This window comes from Palaemon carinicauda, chromosome 5, assembly GCF_036898095.1.
Source record: "Palaemon carinicauda isolate YSFRI2023 chromosome 5, ASM3689809v2, whole genome shotgun sequence".
NCBI lineage: Eukaryota > Metazoa > Arthropoda > Malacostraca > Decapoda > Palaemonidae > Palaemon > Palaemon carinicauda.
In genome coordinates, this window is record NC_090729.1 from 73,265,722 (window position 1) to 73,287,925 (window position 22,204).

General features: G+C 46.2%; 1 protein-coding gene and 1 pseudogene across 1 annotated transcript in view; both read right to left on the reverse strand.

Annotated features, from left to right (window-relative positions):
* The window catches only part of LOC137641332 (snurportin-1-like), a 289,974-nt gene that overhangs the window by 256,680 nt on the left and 11,090 nt on the right, over positions 1 to 22,204 (reverse strand). The window lies entirely within an intron of this gene.
* LOC137641697 (uncharacterized) lies at positions 18,478 to 21,909 on the reverse strand (annotated as a pseudogene).

Below are 22,204 nucleotides of genomic sequence, written 5' to 3' on the forward strand. Positions count from 1 at the left end.
TAATATAATATAATTGATATGGTATAAAATAATGAGTAGGAAAGCATGCGAATAAAATAGAAAGAGAGGGACGCAAGCGAGAGGCAGGGAAGAGCCGAACCTTCCAGCGCGGGAAGGACCGAGCTGGCAGGGAGGGGGGCAACATAACACAAAGTCGGTGAGGTGCCGACATAAAAATATGAAAACGGACTGCCTCGCGAGTCTCTCACTCTAACTAAGGCAACTACTAGTCGTAAATATAATGTAATGTATCGCTTATGAAAACGTAATAACGTGGTAACAAAAAACTAGCAGCGCCCGAAGGCGAGCAAGCATGCCAACCTAACACGAACTGTGATACCGTGGTACCATGATACCATAGTACCATAACAACTGTATCGTAATTAACGGGATAATGAAATACCATAACAAAATAAAATAACACGGGGTGTGAACCGTGAATTACCCAGATAGGTTCAAAACGAAAAACAATCAGTATGGAAGACCAATTGTAAAGCGTTAAGAACGAGAGAGAGAGAGAGAGAGAGAGAGAGAGAGAGAGAGAGAGAGAGAGAGAGAGAGAGAGAGAGAGAGAGAGAGAGAGAGAGAGAGAGAGAGAGGTAGCCAGCCGCCATAGCGGTCCCGAAGCGGGGCCGCAAACAGTGAAAATTAAAAACTGTGATAAAATAACAACTACGGGCAAGGCTACCTCCAAAGACTCAAAACTCATAGATCTGGTACTTAACTTTGACGGAGTGACAGTAGATTCCGACATCATGATATAAATCCTGGGTAAATCCGGGAAAAAGCACACACCGAAAATAGTGAAATGCGTAAAGCAAGTGCTATAAAAGGAGTTGACGTCACTAGCGTGGGTTGGGCTGTTGGTAGTAGTGGTCGGTGCTAGATCTTGAACGGCACCTTGCTGTACGGGGATATTGAGAGGAGATATCGAAATGGTGCGAGGCCTCTGGTTGTGATTAATTATCACGCCCCAGTTAATTATACCGACAGCTTATTAGGTGAGCGAGCTGGGTTCAACCTAGCATTCCTAGACTATTTTTTCTCTGGTAAATTCATAGCAAGTTTTTACCTTAGAAATGATGTAAAAGGAGCATTTCACTGGGCGGCACAGGTCTGAGCCCAGAAAACAGGTATAAATAAAAACAATTCGTAGTACTGTAAACGGATTTTGAGCGAAGCGAAAAATCTATTTTTGGGTGAAAGAGCCATGTCCTCCTGATGGAAGTTCCTTCATTAGTAGCTTCCTAAGTTATATTTTCGCGACGGTGGAAGAAGAAGTCCAAGCGGGATGTTCCTCCTTCGAAGGTTGCTTGGAAGGAAGAAAAACCCAAAGCCTCTTTTTCCGTCGCCCAAACCTCCTCCGGAGCTCCTACTCGGTCGGTCTCTTTCGAGAGACCGTCGAGTAGTAGCGTAGACAGAATTATTTCTAACCAACCTCAGGTCTCAGATGACGTTGCTTCCCCTAGCAAAGCAGCTCCACCTTTCTCCCCGGGGGAGGCCATGTCACTAACTTCCCTCTTTCAGATTTGGTCCTCTTTTGGGCTCACGGGTTTGCCCTTCAAGGAGGTTTTGCTTGATTATATCCGCCTGGGTGCTGCTGTCAAGCAATCATTGTTACCGTCAGAGGTAGATCCCCTGACTCTTGTCGACGTTGTGATGTCAGAGGTATCCCATGCGGCTTCACGCATCTCCTCTGACTCTCCAAACTCTACGGTAGCTGACGGCTCAGTTTCCCCCGTTCCTAACCATCCTACCAGGGGGAAACTAAGTTCATCATCAGTCGTCTCTCCTGCTAGTGTTTCTCCCCCTTGGGGGAGTTCACTTACAGAGACTCCTCTTCGGAGGATTGCTGACGGTCAGCTTGCTGATCCAATGGCCCCCAGAGGGCGCATCCGTTGGAAGGCACGCCTTCCTCTTCGCCATAAAGGCCTTCCTTCACCTGCGGTGAGGAGACGCCTCTTTGGTTCAACGTCGTCTATGGCGTCCCCCGCAGAGGAGCCTCTAGACCGATCTTTCATCCCTGCACCTGCATCAGTCCTGGACCTCTCTGCACATCGTTCGCAATCTCCTTCGGTGGAAGGTCGTCCTTTTAAAGGACACGTCGACCTTCCACCCAACAGACCTGCCGACCTGCCGTCGTCGTTCCTGCATGGGCCTAACAAGTGATATATCCCAGAGAATTTACCGAAGGTACCCGGAATTCTAACTCCTGGAGCGAGTATCCCTTAAATTTCTCCAAGGGATATCGCGTAAGGACGTATCTTGACACATCTCATAGCTATTTACACCCCAAATAGCCTTTCACTTCGAGAGGGAAAGTGGCAAGAAAAATAGGAGTCGTTAAAGAGGTAAACAACTCGACTCTCCTAATGTACTGTAAATAGTTCGGCCAATCGCCACCGTACGGGGCCACCAAAACATTCTCCGTAGCTTTGTAAGTATTACAGATACAGTACCAAAAGGGAGGGATGAACATCCTTTTACCAAAGGAGGGTGGGTCCATCAGGACGACATGGCTCTTTCACCCAAAAATAGATTTTTCGCTTCGCTCAAAATCCATTTTTTGGGCTTAGGCCATGTCGTGCAGATGGAAGTTTACCAGAGCATTAATGTATCTGTGGATTTAATAGTGCCGTTATCTCGAATTGACTATTTCCTAATCGGTCATAAAGACCAAAGACACTTGATGTTACCGTAATACATCAACCAACTGAGCATACCATATGCCAGCTCTTCCTGCCCCCTACAGAGAAAAGTCTGTATAGACTCTAGGAAAAAACCCGAGATTGTGAGTTCAAGGAACAATAAGCAAGCAGAAAGTATATCGTGTCGTATATACGTAAAGCGTAGTATGTATTAAAGTTCTGAATAGAGTACTGTACCTCCCAGGTCTGAATCAGGCAGACGAGTTTATGTTCACGTAGGAAACAAAATACAGTAAACAAACATAGCACAACCAAACTTACCTGTTTGCATGGTAAGGGAGACTTTGTCCCACAAGGTCCATAAGAGGATCAAGGATACTCTGAATATAATCTAATAATCTTAAGGCGAGAGAGACGCAAAGATTCCTTCTATAGTTTATTTACAAGAAACACAGAAGTTATGAATAAACAAAATATTTATGCTAGACATAGACATAACAAGCATAACAGTAATAACCAAATAATAAGTTTCATCTGAAAGAGAAACGTTGCCACTCCATGAAATTAGGAAATTTCATTATATATGTTATTACTAAAAGACATTATGCATAAACATGCTGGCACTCATGTCAAAATATGTTATTTTCATTAGTAAAATAAATTTTTGAATATACTTACCCGATAATCATGTAGCTGTCAACTCCGTTGCCCGACAGAATTCTACGGGAGGGATACGCCAGCTATCACTATACTAGAAGGGGGTGTACTCACAAGCGCCACCTGTGGCCAGGTACTACAGTACTTGTTGTTGACGCCACCTCACTTTTTCCTCGGTCCACTGGTTCTCTATGGGGAGGAAGGGTGGGTCAATTAAATCATGATTATCGGGTAAGTATATTCAAAAATTTATTTTACTAATGAAAATAACATTTTTCAATATTAAACTTACCCGATAATCATGTAGCTGATTCACACCCAGGGGGGTGGGTGAAAAACCAGTGTACAAGACTAAAGGATAGCTAAGTATCCCGTATTTCATATAATCAGTTATCCACAATAACAATGAAATAATAAGTACCTGGTAAGGAAGTCGACTTGAACCGTTACTCTGCCTTTAATAAGATCGTCTTCCTTACTGAGCGCAGCGTTCCTCTTGGAAGGCTGAATCAACTCAAAGGTGCTAAAGTATACAGGGCTGCAACCCATACTAAAGGACCTCATCACAACCTTTAACCTCGGCGCTTCTCAAGAAAGAATTGACCACCCGCCAAATCAACAAGGATGTGGAAGGCTTCTTAGCCGACCGTACAACCCATAAAAAGTATTCAAGAGAAAGGTTAAAAGGTTATGGGATTATGGGAATGTAGTGGCTGAGCCCTCGCCTACTACTGCATTCGTTGCTACGAATGGTCCCAGGGTGTAGCAGTACTCGTAAAGAGACTGGACATCTTTGAGATAGAATGATGCGAACACTGACTTGCTTCTCCAATAGGTTGCATCCATAACACTCTGCAGAGAATGGCTCTGTTTGAAGGCCACTGAAGTAGCCACAGCTTCCACTTCATGTGTCCTTACCTTCAGCAAAGCAAGGTCTTCTTCCTTCAGATGAGAATGTGTTTCTCTAATCAGAAGCCTGAATAGTAAGAAACTGAGTTCTTAGAACTTGGAAAAGAAGGTTTCTTGATAGCACACTATAAGGCTTCTGATTGTCCTTGTAAAGGTTAAGACCTTTTTAGATAGTACCTAAGAGCTCTAACTGGGCAAAGTACTCTCTCCAGTTCATTCCCCACCAAGTTGGACAGGCTTGGGATCTCGAACGACTTAGGCCAAGGACGTGAAGGAAGCTCGTTTAGCAAAAACCGAGCTGCAAGGAACATGTAGCCGTTTCAGATGTGAAAACAATGATCCTGCTGAAGGCGTGGATCTCACTTACTCTTTTAGCTGTTGTCAAGCACACGAGGAAAAGTTTTTAATGTGAGGTCCTAAAAAGAGGCTGATTGGAGAGGTTCAAATCTTGATGACATAAGGAACCTTAGGACCACGTCTAGATTCCAGCCTGGAGTGGACAACCGACGTTCCTTTGAGGTCTCAAAAGACCTAGGGAGGTCCTGTAGATCTTTGTTGGTGGAAAGATCCAAGCCTCTGTGGCGGAAAACCGCTGCCAACATACTTCTGTAACCCTTGATCGTAGGAGCTGAAAGGGATCTTACTTTCCTTAGATATAACAGGAAGTCAGCAATCTGGGTTACAGTGGTACTGGTTGAGGAAACTGCATTGGTCTTGTACCAGCTACGGAAGACTTCCCCTTGAGACTGATAGATTCTGAGAGTGGATGTTCTCCTTGCTTTGGCAATCGCTCTGGCTGCCTCCTTCGAAAAGCCCCTAGCTCTTGAGAGTCTTTCGAAAGTCTGAAGGCAGTCAGACGAAGAGCGTGGAGGTTCGGGTGTACCTTCTTTACGTGAGGTAGACGTAGAAGGTTCACTCCTAGAGGAAGAGTCCTGGGAATGTCGACCAGCCATTGCAGTACCTCTAAGAACCATTCTCTCGCGGGCCAGAGCGGAGCCAACCAACGTCAGCCGTGTCCCTTTGCGAGAGGAGAACTTCTGAAGTACCCTGTTGACAATCTTGAACGGCGGGAATGCATACAGGTCGAGATGGAACCAATCCAGCAGAAAAGCATCCACGTGAACTGCTGCTGGGTCTGGAATCGGAGAACAATACAATAGGAGTCTCTAGGTTATCGAGGTAGCGAACAGATCTATGGTTGGCTGACCCCACAGGGCCCAAAGTCTGCTGCAAACATTCTTGTGAAGGGTCCACTCTGTGGGGATGACCTGACCCTTCCGGCTGAGGTGATCTGCCATGACATTCATACCGCCCTGAATGAACCTCGTTACCAGCGTGAGCTTTCGATCTTTAGACCAGAAGAGGAGGTCCCTTGCGATCTAGAACAACTTCACGAAAGAGTCCCTCCCTGCTTGAAGGTGTAAGCTAGGGCTGTGGTGTTGTCAGAGTCCACCTCCACCACTTTGTTAAGCTGGAGGGACTTGAAGTTTATCAAGGCCAGAAGAACCGCCAACAACTCCTGCAATTGATGTGAAGTGTCCTTTGCTCCTGATTCCATGTTCTCGATCATTCCTGTCCGTCCAATGTCGCACCCCAGCCCGTGTCTGATGTGTCCGAGAGGAGACGGCGGTCGGGTTTCTGAACAGCCAAAGGTAGACTTCCTTGAGAAGAAAGCTGTTCTTACACCACGCGAGAGAAGACCTCCTCTCTTCGGAAACAGGAACTGAGATCGTCTCTAGCGTCATGTCCTTTATCCAGTGAGCAGCTAGATGATACTGAAGGGGGGGAGGTGGATTCTCCCTAACACGATGAACAGGGCCAGCGATGAAAGTGTCCCTGTTAGACTCATCCGCTACCTGACTGAGCATCGGTTCCTTCTCAGCATGCTCTGGATGCATTCTAGGGCTTGGAAGATCCTTGGGGCCGACGGAAAAGCCCGAAAAGCTCGACTCTGAAGATCCATACCCAGGGAGACAATGGTCTGGGATGGGATGAGCTGAGACTCCTCAAAATTGACCAGGAGGCCCAGTTCCTTGGTCAGATCCATAGTCCATCTGAGAATCTCCAGACAGCGACGACTTGTGGGAGCTCTTAAAAGCCAGTCGTCTGACGGAGCCGGACACAAGATCATGGTACTGCTGCACAGTCTGTGAACTGTCAACCATGGGGAAGCGAGGAAGTACAGTGACAACCCGAAGCTGTCTAGACTGTCTGGGTCGTACAGACAACTCCTTATCGGGTTGCTGAGGTTGCCGCACTGCGTCACAACAAGTCACTTCTGCTGGTTGTTGAACGTCTTCCCAGTGACACACTGACTCCGTAAACAAAAAATCCTTTAACAAGGACTAAGCTTGGACTGCATGTCTTGCAACACAGCTCAAGGTCTATGGGAGCAGGTGTGGTAACAGACGGGGTTAGTGACTGAAGTGGAACCATTACTTTCCCTGGAAGCATGTTATGCTTAAATAAAAGTCCATAGGAGGCTACGCAGCTAAAGGCTCCTCTCCAAATGACAGAGTCCTCAAGGGAATATCAGAAGGAGGGAGAAAAGCACTTTCTCATCTACAGGGACCATATCCGAGAAAAGTTAAGTTCTCTCAGTGAGGGTTTCAATGGTGCAAAAGCAGCAGACTAGAAGGCAACATTATGAAACTGCTTGACAGTCTAGTGAGTTGGCAACAACCAAAGATGTATGACTGAGAAGCATGCGGTAAGGTATGCAGAGCATGTTGTATGCAGAGCATGCTGTATGTAGAGCATGTTGTATGCAGAGCATGCTGTATGCAGAGCATGTTGTATGCAGAGCATGCTGAATGCAGAGCATGCTGTATGCAGAGCATGTTGTATGCAGAGCATGCTGTATGTAGAGCATGTTGTATGCAGAGCATGCTGAATGCAGAGCATGCTGTATGCAGAGCATGTTGTATGCAGAGCATGCTGTATGCAGAGCATGCTGTATGTAGAGCATGCTGTAAGGTAAGCAGAGCGTGTTGCATGGCGTTTAACATTTCTCAGAAATTCCATGACCAGTGCTAGAGTGCTTCATGCATGCTTGCATGGGGTTTTAATATCAACATAATATTTACCTTACATTCATAACTCATGATTCATTTTTGTTTTGAAGATATTTTTGCCATATTTTGCGATATTGTTAAAAATATATTGCAAGGAATACATATATATTTTTATATAAGTAAGACAAATAACCTCCATTATCATAATGTTTGTGTAGGCATACATGTATATGATTACAAATGCAAGTTATGAAAGTAATGAGGTGTTATTATTGTCATTTGTTATTTCTCAAGTTGAGGAGAAAGTGGCAGATGCATGCGTTGAGGTGGCTGACTCATAGCATGAGGTTGCTGCCTCAAGAGTTGCGCTTGCTGTAAGGGTTGCGGATGCGCAGTAGCAGGTTCCTGAGGAACGAGTTAAGGTTCCTGAGGTGTGAGCTGCGAGAGTTGAGATAGCGGCTGCGCAGAACGCAGTTCTTGTCTCGCGAGTTGAGGTTCCTGAGGAGCTAGCCTAAGCTGCAGCGAGTGCTGAGGTGGCTGCCTCATTGATGGAAGAGGTTGTCGTACCTCAAGAGATTGTTGCCTCGCTGGTGGAACCGCAAGCGGAAGCGGAGGAAGTAAGGCATAAGACTCCTGCTCCCATTGCTGAGGTTGCCTTAAGGAAGGTTAAGGTTGTTGCACAACGCTGGTAACTGGCAACTCAGAACGCGGTAATGTAGCCTGAGGAACCTCAACTTCGTACGCCTGGCAGACTGGACTGCGGTGAGGCGGAGCTCTCGCAGGAGGAGGCGGAGGTTGCTGCACACCGCTGGTAACTGGCAACTCAGAACGCGGTAAGGTAGCCTGAGGAACCTCAACTTCGTACGCCTGGCAGACTGGACTGCGGAGAGGCGGAGCGTTCACAGGAGGAGGTGTAACCTTCCCAGCCTGAAACTCACGCATTAAGACCCCAAGCTGCGACTGCATGGACTGCAGCAAAGTCGTCTTGGGATCAACAGACGATAAGGTCTGTTGTGGCATCGCCTTACCTCTCTTAGGAGGTGTGCAGTCACCTGAGACTGAGGAGAGTCAGAGCTAACCCAATGACTGCATCCGGGTTGTTGAACTCTAACTTCGTACGTCTGGCATAGGTCTGGACTTTACGTTTAAGAGGTCTTGAGACCTGAGACCAGCGTTTTCTCCCCGAAATTTCTTCTGCAGACGAGCAAAATAAGGGCTCAATCGTCTGCGGGTGGGAGTGACGGTCTCTTAAGACACGCCCGCAACCACCGAGGATACTTCTGTGCGCCGATCAAGGCCTGCCGAACCCTTTTGCCCTTCGACATTGCTTCTCCCCTGGGCTTGGGAGCTTGCAAGAGGTCCCGGACTGGGAGGACGACTGGCACGCACAGAAGTACCCTCACGCACAACACTGACACACTTTGCGCTAATCACTTATCACTTTTGATTTTCTGTTTGCACTTATTTCACTGAACTCGAAACTTTAAGTGGTTTGTACCTGAAACACGCAATTCTATCCTTTCTCAAAAGTTAGTAATTGCGAAAACAGAATTACAATGTAACAGAAAAATCTAATGAAAGATAAATAATTCAGTGGCTGGAAAGAGACTAAACACTAGATCAAATAAACTACGTTTAAAATCTCTCACCGCATAAAGCTTGAGAACAAGAAAAACTCTAGAAACGTTTACCTTCTTCCCCTAAAGAGACTAGGGAGAAGAGCAAAAACGATAACAACGTTACTCGCTTGAACGAAACGTTTATCCTCCTCTTTCTCCCTCCGTCTCTATCTCTCTCTCTCTCTATCTCTCTCTCTCTCTCTCTCTCTTGACTTAGAACCTGAGAGAAGAGCCCAATCATATATATCGTTAAAACATATTATTGTTAAAGGAAAATATTTCCCAAAATGAAAAGTTCCTTTGTAGAATTAAAACCATTAAGTTAAGAAAGAATGAACAAAACGCTAGACACGGTTACTCTTACTGCAACGTGACACCGTGAAAATTCTCTCTCTATCGTAACGATATAGCGCAAGTTGAACGTTCTGAAACGTCAACAACTGCAGAGACAAAACAAAACGTTAGTTCAACTTTGAAAACAGTACGAGACTATCAAAGAAATTCTTTCAAAAACATTAAAATAGCATAATATGTTAACAGGTAAAACCGAAATGACGGGCTCAATGTTAATTAACTTCGGTACAAGAAAAGACCGCCTACCATTAGGAAAGGTCGAATATAAACAAATATAAAAATTAATTTTAATAATTTTATAATAAAAGGAAGTTAATCGAAGAGGCCTATAAAAGGCGGAGAGATATAAAATAAATCTATAACTTTTGTTAAGCAAAATTAAGAAAAAGAGTCTATACTCTCTTAGACACCAACACTTCCGTCTAAGGGAAGGGTCGGCCATTTAAAGGTGAAAGAGAGTTCATACTCTCTTCGTCACCATAATTAAATTAATTCCAAAAGCTAACTAAGCTAATATAGAAGTATCTAGTATAGCGAATAGCTGCAAATTTTAGAGAAATACTTCACCAAACCGTGAACAATACTCCAAAATCATAAGCGTATCCAAGAACGTCTTGCCGGAAGCACGACAGAGGAAAAAGTGAGGTGGCGTCAACAACAAGTACTGTAGTACCTGGCCACAGGTGGCGCTTGTGAGTACACCCCCTTCTAGTATAGTGATAGCTGGCGTATCCCTCCCGTAGAATTCTGTCGGGCAACGGAGTTGACAGCTACATGATTATCGGGTAAGTTTAATATTGAAAAATTATGCATAAGGTCACTTAACTATGGAAGACAGTTTATAATGTTCATATCAACACTAAAAAATATCATGATATACTGTACCTAAGTCTATCATGTACACCCTTCACTAACAGTCCCAATTAGTGCACTGTCCTTCGCAGTAATCAAACTACAGGCTTTATTACACTGCCTGCAGCCACCACATGAAATTTGATTTCTTGTAATTGCTTCGCATAGTGCTTAAAAAATATTCTGGAAGACTTCCAACCAGTATAAGCACGTAGGTTATCAAACGACATAGTTTGAAAGAAGTTAAGAGACAAGGCAACCTTCCTCGGATCATGACCTGCGGGTGTACTGTCAGGATCTGCTCTGCGAATAAAGTACAGTAAGTGATTTTCGCCCTTATCTGTTTCAAGGATAACGTCGAACCAGAAGTTTCTCCCCTAAAAAGCTGACCTCCCTTAAAGTCTGAAGTTCTACGCAGATAGACCTTTAGGCATTCCACTGGGCAGAGGGCTGCTTCTTCCTTCAGAGGGCAGATTCTCCAGGGACCCCATCTCTTAGTGGGTAGCTCATTCTTGGCGAGAAACGTCGGATCCGGAAAGAGATTTAGTTCTCCATTCGGTGTAAACTGAATGTGGCCATCATCCCTCGAGAGGGCCACTATTTCACTAACTCTGGCTCCTGAGGCTAGTGCAAATAAAGATATCACTTTCTGAGTCAAGTCTTTCAGCGAGCAATCTTCATTGTTCAAGGTCGAGGCCAGATGAAGAACCTTATCCAAAGACCATGAAATAGGCTTTGGAGGGGCTGCAGGCCGAAGTTTTGCGCAGGCTTTCGGAATCTTGTTGAAGATTTCGCTTGAAAAATCCGATTGGAAGGCATATAGAATCGGTCTAGCTAAGGCAGATTTACACGTCGTGATCGTATTAGCCGCTAGCCCTTGTCCGTGAAGATGGATGAAAAAGGACAAGCAGAAATCCGTAGAAATCTCTTGAGGTTTCTTCGCCTTAACAAAGGCCACCCATTTCTTCCAGGAAGATTCGTATTGTCTTCTTGTTGACTTTGACTTGTATTCTTCTAAGAAGTTAATACTGTCTTCAGAAATCCCAAACCTTTTCTTGACCGCTAAGGCAAGAAAATCATGAGATGAAGGTTCTGGGTTTTCTCTGATGAAGCGTAGACAGTCGATTTCTGTACTAGCTGAGTCAGAACTGGTTCCGGCAACGGGATCAGCTTCAGGCGTAGTTCTGTTATCAATGGAAACCAGACACTGCCTGGTCACTTAACCAGACACTGCCTGGTCACTTCTGGGCCACTACCGCTGCCCTCCCCCGAAAGGATCTCAATTTGTCGAGGGCCTTCAACAGTAGGTTGGTTGGTGGGAACAGGTAAATCCTGGACCATCTGTTCCAATCTAGAGACATCGCGTTCGTCGCTTCCGCTAGAGGATCCTCGTACGGGGCTACGTACCGGGCCAACTTCTTGTTGTCGCTCGTTGCGAAGAGATCTACTTGCAATCCTGGGACTTTGCTCAATATGAAGGAGAATGATCCTGCGTCTAGGGACCATTCGGACTCTATCGGGTTGAACCTAGATAGAGCGTCCGCCGTCACATTGCGGAATCCTTGAAGGTGGACTGCTGATAAGTGCCATTTCATCTTCTTGGACAGATGAAAGATGGCTATTATCACCTGATTCAACTGAGGCGATCTCGAACCTTGTCGATTTATGCATCTCATAACCACTTCGCTGTCTAGGACCAGACGAACGTGGATTGAGCGGCGAAGTTTCAGTTTCTTCAGGGAAAGAAACACTGCCATGGCTTCCAGATAGTTGATGTGGAAGGTTTTGAAGAGGGGAGACCAAGTTCCTTGCACTTTCCGAAGATGAGAATGACCCCCCCATCCTTCCTTTGAAGCATCCGTGTGGACGGTGACTGCAGGAGGAGGTGGTTGCAAGGATACTCTCCTTCTTAAGTTCTTTGTTTCCGACCATGGCTTGAGAATCGATCGCAGACGATTTGGTAACGGTCTTAGTAGATCTCTTTGATCGTTGTAAGCGTATTTTCTCCAGATCCCAGATGCATTTTTTAATTGTGCTCTCAAAAGTGGGTCCGTCAAAGAGGCAAACTGGAGAGACCCCAACACTCTCTCCTGTTGTCTTCTTGAAATCCTTCGTGATTGAGGCAGACTTTTGACGGCCCCTGCTATCTCCTTTCTCTTTGCTCTTTGCAAGGAGAGGCAATGTGACTGTAAGTCCCAGTGAATTCCCAACCACTGGAACTTTTGAGCTGGAGACAGCCGAGACTTCTTCAGGTTTATCTTGAATCCTAGGTACTCTAGGAATTGGATCACTTTTTTGGAGGCTTGCATGCATTCTTCTTTGGATGCTGCCCTCACCAGCCAGTCGTCCAGGTAGGCCATCACCTGAACCCCTTTGAGGCGTAGTTGTCGAACAACTGCGTTCGCAAGCTTTGTGAATATTCTCGGTGCAATATTCAGACCGAAGGGCATGGCTCTGAAAACGTATTTTCTTTTCTGGAGCTTGAACCCTAGGTAGGGGGAAACCTGACGGTTGATTGGCACATGCCAGTACGCGTCTGTCATGTCTATGGAGACTGTATATGCCCTTTTGGGCAGAAGGGTCCTTATGTGCTGAAGCGTCAGCATTCTGAACTTGTAGTTCACAATGAACTTGTTGAGTGGTGATAAGTCCAGAATGACTCTGAGCTTTTCCGAATCCTTCTTCGGAACACAGAATAGCCTTCCTTGGAATCTGATGGACTTTGCTTTCCTTATGACTCTCTTGTCCAGTAGTTCTTGAACGTATTCTTCCAGAACTGGGGTTGAAGGTTGGAAGAATTGAGGAAAGCATGGTGGAGTTGAGTTCCAACCCCACCCCAGTCCCATCTTGATCAGGCTGTGGGCCCAAGGATCGAAGGTCCACCGATCCTGAAAGTGTAGAAGTCTCCCTCCTACCGGCAGCATCTCACTTTGAGTGCTGGGTGGAGGACTTTCCTCCTTGCCCACGACCACCTTTGTTGCCTCTTCCTCTGAAGGGGCGTCTAGAGGAGCCCCGAAAGGAGCCTCTAGACTTCGGCTTAGAAGAAGCAGACTGCCTTTCGTAAGCTGGGGTGAAGACTGGTGACTGAGTCGCCAGTGTTTGGGGCACCAGTTGAAAGGTAGTGGTGGGTTGTGCCACCGTCTGGGACACCGTGGCCACAGGAAGCTGTTGCTGTCTTGGCCGAGAGGGCAAGCGAGGCCGCTTTGACTTATTCTTCGGCTGGGGACCCCCATCAGCGGAAGATTTTCTCTTGGAGGACAAGCCCCATTTAAAGAGGAGATTCCTATTCTCCGAAGCAGCCTTGTCTACGACCTCCTTGACCACATCACTAGGAAAGAGGTCGTTTCCCCAGATATTAGAAGCTATCAGCTTCCTAGGTTCGTGTTTTACGGAAGCGGAAGCAAACACGAACTCCCTACAAGCCGTCCTGGCTCTGATAAAGTTGTATAGGTCCTTAGTTACTGTAGCCAAGCGAGCCTTGGCAAAGACCATATGTATACATATCTGGGGTATCAGGAATGCTAGCCATCGTTTCTAGCCCTGTTTGTAGAGACATGGACGCTGCCAAGCGTTCCTTCGTTTCGTGTTCTCTCTTCAGGAGAAACTCTGACAGCTTTGGGAGGTCCTCGTTGAACTGACGTCCAGCGATATCGGCCTCTAGCTTCCCGACTGAGAAGGTAACATGAACGTCCTTCCAGTCTTTGTCATCTGAAGGGAAAACAAGGGAGAAAGGCTTGCTCTCTTCTAGCGTGGGGTAGGGTTTTCTTGCCCTTACGGCCTTCAGGGCTGCTTTAAATCCTTTATCCATAAAGGGAAAAGCACGTCGAGGGTCAGCAATGAACGACGGATGTTTCTTGCTTAAAGCCGGCACCTTTGAGCTAGTGAATGCCCTCTCTTTTAGTTTCGCTGAAAGCATAGCTTGTGCTTTAGCGAGCTCAAGGACAATTACTTCCTTGGGCTCCGTCTCTTCTTTTGATGCCGGTTCAGTTCTGAGCCGGACATAACAATCCGGGTAGGACGCTCTGCTGGGCCAGAACTCGACTTCCTCTACTGGTACGGTACCCAGTTTCTCCGAGAGGAAAATTGCCTGCTGACATAGGCATGTGCTCCGCATACCTCCACGGGTTAACGTCGGAGAACACAGGAAGGTCTTTCGCATCTAGTTTCTTCGGGGCTAAACGCGAGGACACTAGCTGTTCAATTTCTGACCGGAAAGTACAGTAGTCTCTTTCTCGGTAGACCTCTTCTGCAAGTCATATACCATCGACATCAGAGATTGCAGAGTGGACGTAATTGCCTCCAAATGAGGCAGTTGCGAAGAGGTTGAGGGTGCTGGTTCAGCCGCAGCTGCTGAAGAGACCGACACTGTTTCAGCGTTCTCAACCTCGCTAGTAGGGGGGACAACTGCCTCCTGTTCTGACTCTTCCACGAGGAGATTCTTCTCGGTCTCCTCGGAAACGACAGACATACAGTATTGTCGTCCAGGTGGATACTTTCCAAAGTATCCGCAACGTCAGGGTCTCCAGGCTTCTGAACCTGGATCTGAACCAAGGGGATTGAAGGCTTAGTCTGGGGAATGATGGAATCATCACGAGCTCCGGGGAAGAGACAGTCCCTCATCCTAACATTATTATTATTATTATTATTATTACTTACTAAGCTACAACCCTAGTTGGAAAAGCAGTATGCTATAAGCCCAGGGGCTCCAACAGGGAAAATAGCTCAGTGCGGAAAGGAAAAAAGGAAAATAAAATATTCTAAGAAGAGTAACAACAATAAATATCTCATATATAAACTATAAAAACTTTAACCAAACAAGAGGAAGAGAAATAAGATAGGAGTGTGTGCTCGAGTGTACCCTCAAGCAAGAGAACTCTAACCCAAGACAGTGAAAGGCCATGGTACAGAGGCTATGGCACTACCCAAGACTAGAGAACAGTGGTTTGATTTTGGAGTGTCCTTCTCCTAGAAGAGCTGCTTACCATAGCTAAAGAGTCTCTTCTACCCTTACCAAGAGGAAAGTGGCACTGAACAATTACAGTGCAGTAACCCCTTGGGTGATGAAGAATTGTTTGGTAATCTGTGTTGTCAGGTGTATGAGGATAGAGGAGAATATGTAAAGAATATGCCAGACTATTCAGTGTGTATGTAGGCAAAGGGAAAATGAACCGTAACCAGAGAGGAGGATCCAATGTAGTACTGTCTGGCCAGTCAAAAGACCCCATAACTCTCTAGCGGTAGTATCTCAACGGGTGGCTGGTGCCCTGGCCAACCTACTACCTACAAAAGGAAGGTATGGGCCCGAGGTATTCTTCTGAAAACCTCTTACCCATTTACGCAGCGTAATCCTAGCTGCATCCCTAGACTCGGCAGACTTTTGATCATCAAAAGCCTCCTTTACCAACTTGTCACACACAGTACAAACCTCTGGGTCCCAGTACTTGAGGGCCCCTTTGGTGACAGAACAGCGGGCGTGAGACCTACACACGCCATGTCCGTAGAAGTCCTTGCTACGGACCCTACAAAAGTTGTTCCCGCACTCGGGATGCTCCTCCTGTAATGAAAAGAAAAGCAAATGAGTTTTCTGTGAAATCTTCAGATTTCAACATAATAAAATTTATTATATTTAGCTTGGATAGGGTAAGCTATAGAGTAGGAAAGACACCCACATGTGTTTCCCGTCCAGCCATTTGCTATGACACCCCCATATTGAACCATGAAATTCACAAAAAATTAAATAACAGAGAGAATATCCAAGATATATAGCGTCTTCTTGACACATCCTCTTATAATGTTCAATATAGTGGATAAGTTTAATGGACATAACCATTAATATAAGAGAGAATCAACTCTCTATGTGATGGTCTCACAAATGGCTGCTCAAGAACCACTTGCAGGTTGGAAAAATTTACTATATTTTTCTGGATACAGCAGTTGCTGCCGGCAGTATGCCGCCAGCATTGCCGGCCCCGCCGGCCCCGCCGACACTGCCGCCCCTGACGACACTGCAGATCCTGCTGACACTGCCGGCAGCGCCGACACAGCCGGCCCCGCCGGCCTCGCCGACACCGTCGGCATGTAGGACCAGTCGGCATATGCCGGCAGGCAGGCGTCTGCCGGGCCCGCCGGCAGTTAGATGGATATAGTGTCGAGCTTGCCAACACTGTCGGCATGTTGGGCTAGTCAGCATATGCCAGCAGACCGGCATTTGCCGGGCATCCCGACAACTGCTGGCTATTAAATATAAAATTATGAATGGAAGGCATAGGCCAGCTGCCGACAAGCTACTCAGTTGCCGGCAGACAAGCCTACAAAACTCACCAACGGCCATCGATCAACGATGTCCAAGGTAAGGGATTACAGCGAACTGTTAGCCTAACCATCCAAAATTGTCGGCAGAATTAACTGCCGACTATAGCCCATGATAGACAGTAAAAGGGAAAGAGAAGGATAGAAGACGGCAAAGGATCATCTATGTCGTCCACATCCTGAAAGAGTGTGCCAGTGGAAGAGGGAAATAAATTCGGGCTTCCACTCAACCATATCCCATCTTAAGGCATATGGAAGGCAGTCCAAGGGAGGACTCTAATGAACACTCAAAGATATGAGGTTATCTGTCAGTGACCTAACTAGTCGCAGACAAAAAAACTCATGCCAGGTCTACAGACGTCCACAGGAGCCTATGTAGAACCACGGCCATAAGGGTATTGGATCACTCAACACGAAAGAGATAGCGGGGAAGGGGGGAATAGTCCATAAGTAAAGCAATACCCTAAGGCATTACTTAACCTGAAGGATTATGTCCTCATAGTAACCTTAACTAGGGGAAGTCAATTCCCCAGGTTGGGTTAGGCAATGAGAGAACGTCCGAAAACGAACTCATGAGAACAGAATCTCGTACCCGGGATCAAAACAAGGAAGAAACCTATCCTCCCGTTAAGAACCCCCAATACAGGACTGTCTGCTAGACCCATAAAGAGGAAATTGTAAAACAATAACCTCTACAAGATCCAGGGAGGCTAGCCTCCTGAACAGCAACTAGCCCTACTGGAATACCGACAAGCTACTCAGTTTCCAGTATAAATCCAGGTAGCCAGAAACCTAACACAGACTTACTCTGATGTCCAGTCCCCAACTCCAAACTCAATGCTGACAAGCTACTCAGTTGCCAGCTCAGAGAAAAGGAGAGGGAAACGAAACGCCCCAGAAAATTTACCCAACCACAGGTTACGGTAAATTAACTGAGGATAGCCTAGGCTAATCAGAGGGAAAGGGAATTACTTTTAATTCTCATAGAGAAAATATCGACTTAAAGGGGGAAAATGAGATGTCTATCTCCCCCCCAAAAGACAATATAAGAGTAATGGGGGCATATAAAATATACTAAAGCACTAAAGCTATTAAGCTAGAGAGCTTAGAGAAACGTTCTACGTAACTCTAGTATACTAGTATGGAAGAGGAAAATAAACAGTAATATCTTAATTGTATAAAATATTGCCTGAGCTTCAATAAAACTTTACCAGGAAGGTTATATCATGCATGAGGTGTGAAAGTGCCTAGGCTAGAAGCCTAGCACTCGTGAGGCTCGAAATAATAGCCAAATTCACGACAACAATGACATAATATAAAAATCCCTAGCTAATATACTAAATAGCTAAAGTTATTAAAGCAAAGATGCCGGGAATATCGTTCTTGCTAACTAAATGAACAAAAGAACGATCGCGTCATGACGCCATCCGGCCGGCAGCAGCTCTTGTTACGTTAATTACGATATCGATCGAAAAGCAAAACTGGCAAGAGCTTACATTTACACAATTAAAAGATATTACTTAACTTTCCAGAAGCTGATGAAGCTGGGGAATCCATAACAATGAAGAAAAGCTTCGAAAATAGCGAGATAACACAGGGAAAATACTGGTCAGCAAAGCTACAAACGAAAGAAAGTTTTGGTGGCGCCGTACGGTGGCGATTGGCCGAACTATTTACAGTACATTAGGAGAGTCGAGTTGTTTACCTCTTTATCGACTCTCCTATTTTTCTTGCCACTTTCCCTCTCGAAGTGAAAGGCTATTCGGGGTGTAAATAGCTATGATATGTGTCAAGATACGTCCTTACGCGATATCCCTTGGAGAAATTTAAGGGATACTCGCTCCAGGAGTTAGAATTCTGGGTACCTTCGGTAAATTCTTTGGGATATATCACTGTAGTCACATATAACTTAGGAAGCTACTAATGAAGGAACTTCCATCAGCACGACATGGCCTAAGCCCAAAAATTGAGATCATAACGAGGTATCAAACAATACACCATAAGGGTGTAGTTCAAGAAAAACAAATCCAAAACTAGGTAGTAACAATAAGTAAGGCAGGTAGGAGGAAAAGAGGATAGAGCAAGACGTTGTGATTAAGACTCAGTACCTTCAGGAGGAACCACATTCCCAGCTGCTACTGTAGCAAATTTTAGAGCTTCCAAAGGTTTTAGGTAGTGGCGTTTAAAAACTTTAGGGGACTTCCAGCCTGTATATTTTGTGAGCTCATCAAATTTCATGTGATGGAAGATATTAACTGAAGTAGCAACAGCTCAAATATCATGGACATGGGGGAATGATTCAGGATTAGCCTGTTTAATAAAATAAAGGATTTGTTGCCTGATTCCTTTAAGGGTAATGGTTCCTCCATTTTCTCTAACAAATAAGGGCCCTGTGGTTGTAATGGAAGTTCTATTTAAGTAGGCTTTCAGGGTGGTAACTGGACACAAGGATGGATCCCGAGGAAGTGGAACAATCTTCCAGGGAGACCATCTGTTCTGAGGGTCCTCATTTTTAGCCAGGAAAACTTTGTTAGGGGAGAGAAGAACTTCTCCCGAAGAGAGGAATTCAATATGGCCTGGGTCTCTAGACAAGGCAGATAGTTCTGAAATTCTGGAGCCAGAAGCGAGGCTCAATAGGAACAATGTCTTCCTTAACAGTGCCATGTAATTGCAGGATTCATTAAGAGTGTCAGAGGCCAGCTTCAAGACATCATTAAAAAACCAGGAAATTGCACTAGGGCGAGTTGATGGTTTTAATCTGGCACAAGCTCTCGGGATGGACGAGAAGTATGAATCCATAAGGTCAATATCAAAACCAATATGGAAGATCTTTTTCAAAGCTGATTTGATCATAGTGATGGTGTTGGCTGCCAGGCCTGATTCAAAGAGAGTTCTGAAGAAGGTCACAGTTAGATTCATCGTCATCTTTTCAACCTTTGAGTCCTTTAAAAAATTAGCAAGTTTTTTAACAGCTGAGTCATATTGACGGAGGGTGGATTCCCTTTTGTCCAATTCCAAGAATAGGGTATTTAGAGGGTCAATATTTGCACCTTTTTGAGCTGCAAACTTCATGAAGTCCATAAAGTTAGGGCACTCTGAATTCTTGAGGAAGCTAACACATTGCGAGTTTGTACTACTTGTGTTAGTATAGGGTTGGGAATCTGCCGAGGGCAGAGGCCCAGTTCCAGCAACAGAGGAAACCAACTGCTCTTGGGCCAGTTGGGGGCTACCAGAGCCACTCGGCCTCTGAAAGACCTGAGTTTGTCCAATACTTTCAACAGGAGATTTATCGGAGGGAACAGATAAATCCTCTTCCAAACGTTCCAATCTAACGACATTGCGTCTGTGGCATAAGCCCGAGGGTCCAGGTTGGGGGCCAAGTAACATTCTAGTTTGTGGTTGGATTCCGTTGCAAACAAGTCCACCTGGAGACCCGGGACCTGAGATAAGATCCATTTGAATGACTGTTTGTCAAGGGACCATTCCGACTCCAGCGGAGTTGTCCTCGAAAGTGCATCCGCCAGTACATTCCACACTCCCGCAAGGTGGACTGCTGACAAATGCCACTTGTTCGATGTCACCATGGAGAATATTGCTAACATGACGTGGTTTATGTGGGCTGACTTGGAGCCTCCTCTGTTTATGCAGTGGACTATGACTGCGCTGTCTAGAACCAGCCTGATATGAAGGTTCCTGGCTGGTTTCTGTTGTTTTAGAGTAAGGAATACTGCCATGGCCTCTAGGACATTGATGTGAAATTGTCGGAATATCGTCGACCATAGTCCCTGGCCTTTCTTGTGCTGGGAGTATCCTCCCCACCCTGTTAAGGAGGCGTCTGTGTAAATGACGAGTCCTGGGGCCGGATATTGCAAGGGGACTGACTTCGATAGGCTCTTGACTTTCGTCCACGGCTCTCAGGATTGGGGGAAGTCGAGCTCTTTTGTCTCGACGCTTCTTGTTTGCCTTGGAGCGCCATACTCTGTTTATGTCCTTTAGTTTGGCCTTTAGGACAATGTCTATTACGGAGGCAAACTGTAAGGAGCATAGCATTCTTTCCTGATTCCTCCTGGACGTCAATTTGTCCCTGAGAAACCGTTTCGTGTTCTTTGCTATTTCCGTCCTTTTGGCTTTCGGGAGGCATAGCGTATGGGAGCGTAGGTCCCATTGTAATCCCAGCCATTGAAACTTGGTCTCCGGGACCAGGCGGGATTTGTCGAGGTTGACCTGAAACCCTAACTGTCGAAGGGAGGTGAGAACCTTGTCTGTTGCCGTGAGGCAGTTCCTGACATTGTCTGCCCAGACGAGCCAGTCGTCCAGATAAGCCACTATTTGAATCCCTTGGATTCGAAGTTCTTGAATTACCGTCTCTGCTAGTTTGGCGAAGATCCTGGGCGCTATGTTGAGCCCGAATGGCATCACTTTGAATGCATAGGCTTGTTTGCCTAGTTTGAAGCCTAGGAAAGGACGAAAGTGCCTTGCTATTGGAACGTGATAGTAGGCATCGGTAAGATCTATAGAGGTGGTGACGGCCCCACGGGGAAGTAAGGTCCGCACCTGAGAGACGGTTAGCATGTGGAACCTGTTGCAACGAATGAAGGAGTTCACACGGGACAAGTCTAAGATTACTCTTCGCTTGTCTGAGCCTTTCTTTGGCACGCTGAACAAGCGACCTTGAAATTTTAAGCGATGGACACTTTGGATTGCGTTCTTCTGCAATAGGTCTTCTGTAAACGATCTAGCTCCTCTGTTGGAAGTTGAAAGAAACTGGTCGGTGGAGGGGCCCTTTTATCCAGCTCCACCCCAGACCTTTGGAAATTATTGTATGCTGGAAGCCCAATGCTGAACCTCCAACGGTCTCGAAAGACGTAAAGTCTCCCTCCTACCTGAAGATTTTCAATGGGCTGAGGATGACTTACCTCCTCTGCCTCCGCGGAATGCCTTGCCTCGGTTAAAACCCCTTCCGCCACCTCTGTTACGAAAGGCACCTCTGGCGCCAGAGCCTCTGTTGCGTTGGTAGCCATGGAAGGAACCTTGGGACTCGTAGGTGGGGTTAAAGGCAGGGGAGGTAGCATATGACGTCGACGCTACCTGTGCCTGAGGGACCAACACATACTGTTGTTGAGGGTGTCCCATCGAAGTAGATGGTTGGGTACCCTGTGCTGGTGGAACGGGTTGTACAACCTGAAGGGACTGTCTGTTCTGGGAGGAATGGAAGGGCCTCAACCTCTTCCTGCCTCGGGCCAACGCGCCAGCTGGCTCAAACTTCCGCTTGGGGACTAGGCCCCATCTAACTTTGAGGCTCTGGTTAACCCTAGCTGCCTCGCTGAGTACAGAGTTTACCAAGTCCTCCGGGAAGAGGTCAAGGCCCCAAACCGGGGCTTTGATGAGCCTATTAGGCTCATGCCTGATGGTAGCCTCAGCTAACACGTGTCTCCGGCAACGGAATCTAGCGTTGAGAAACTCAAAGGCATCAACTAACAAAGTCTGTGGGAGGGATTTGGTCAGAACTTTAAAAAGAGATTCCTCCTCGTAAGTGATGGTGGTCATCTCGGCCAAAGTGGCTGAATTAATTGACCTACTCAGCCTGCACCGGGCCTCGAACTCAAGGCGGATTAGTGATTCCGGGAGCTTGGGGAGGCGTTCGATGAACTGTGTGGAAGCACAGTCAGCGCTCAGTTTGCCTGCCTTGAAGGTGGCCGGCGCGTTACACCAACACTCGTGGTCACCTGAGAAGAGGAGGGAAGTTGAATCTGTCTCCCGGAGCTGGGGTAGAGGCTTTTCTTCCTTGGCGGACTGATAGGCATGTCCATGATCTTGGTGACGCATGGGGTGGGGGTTTGTT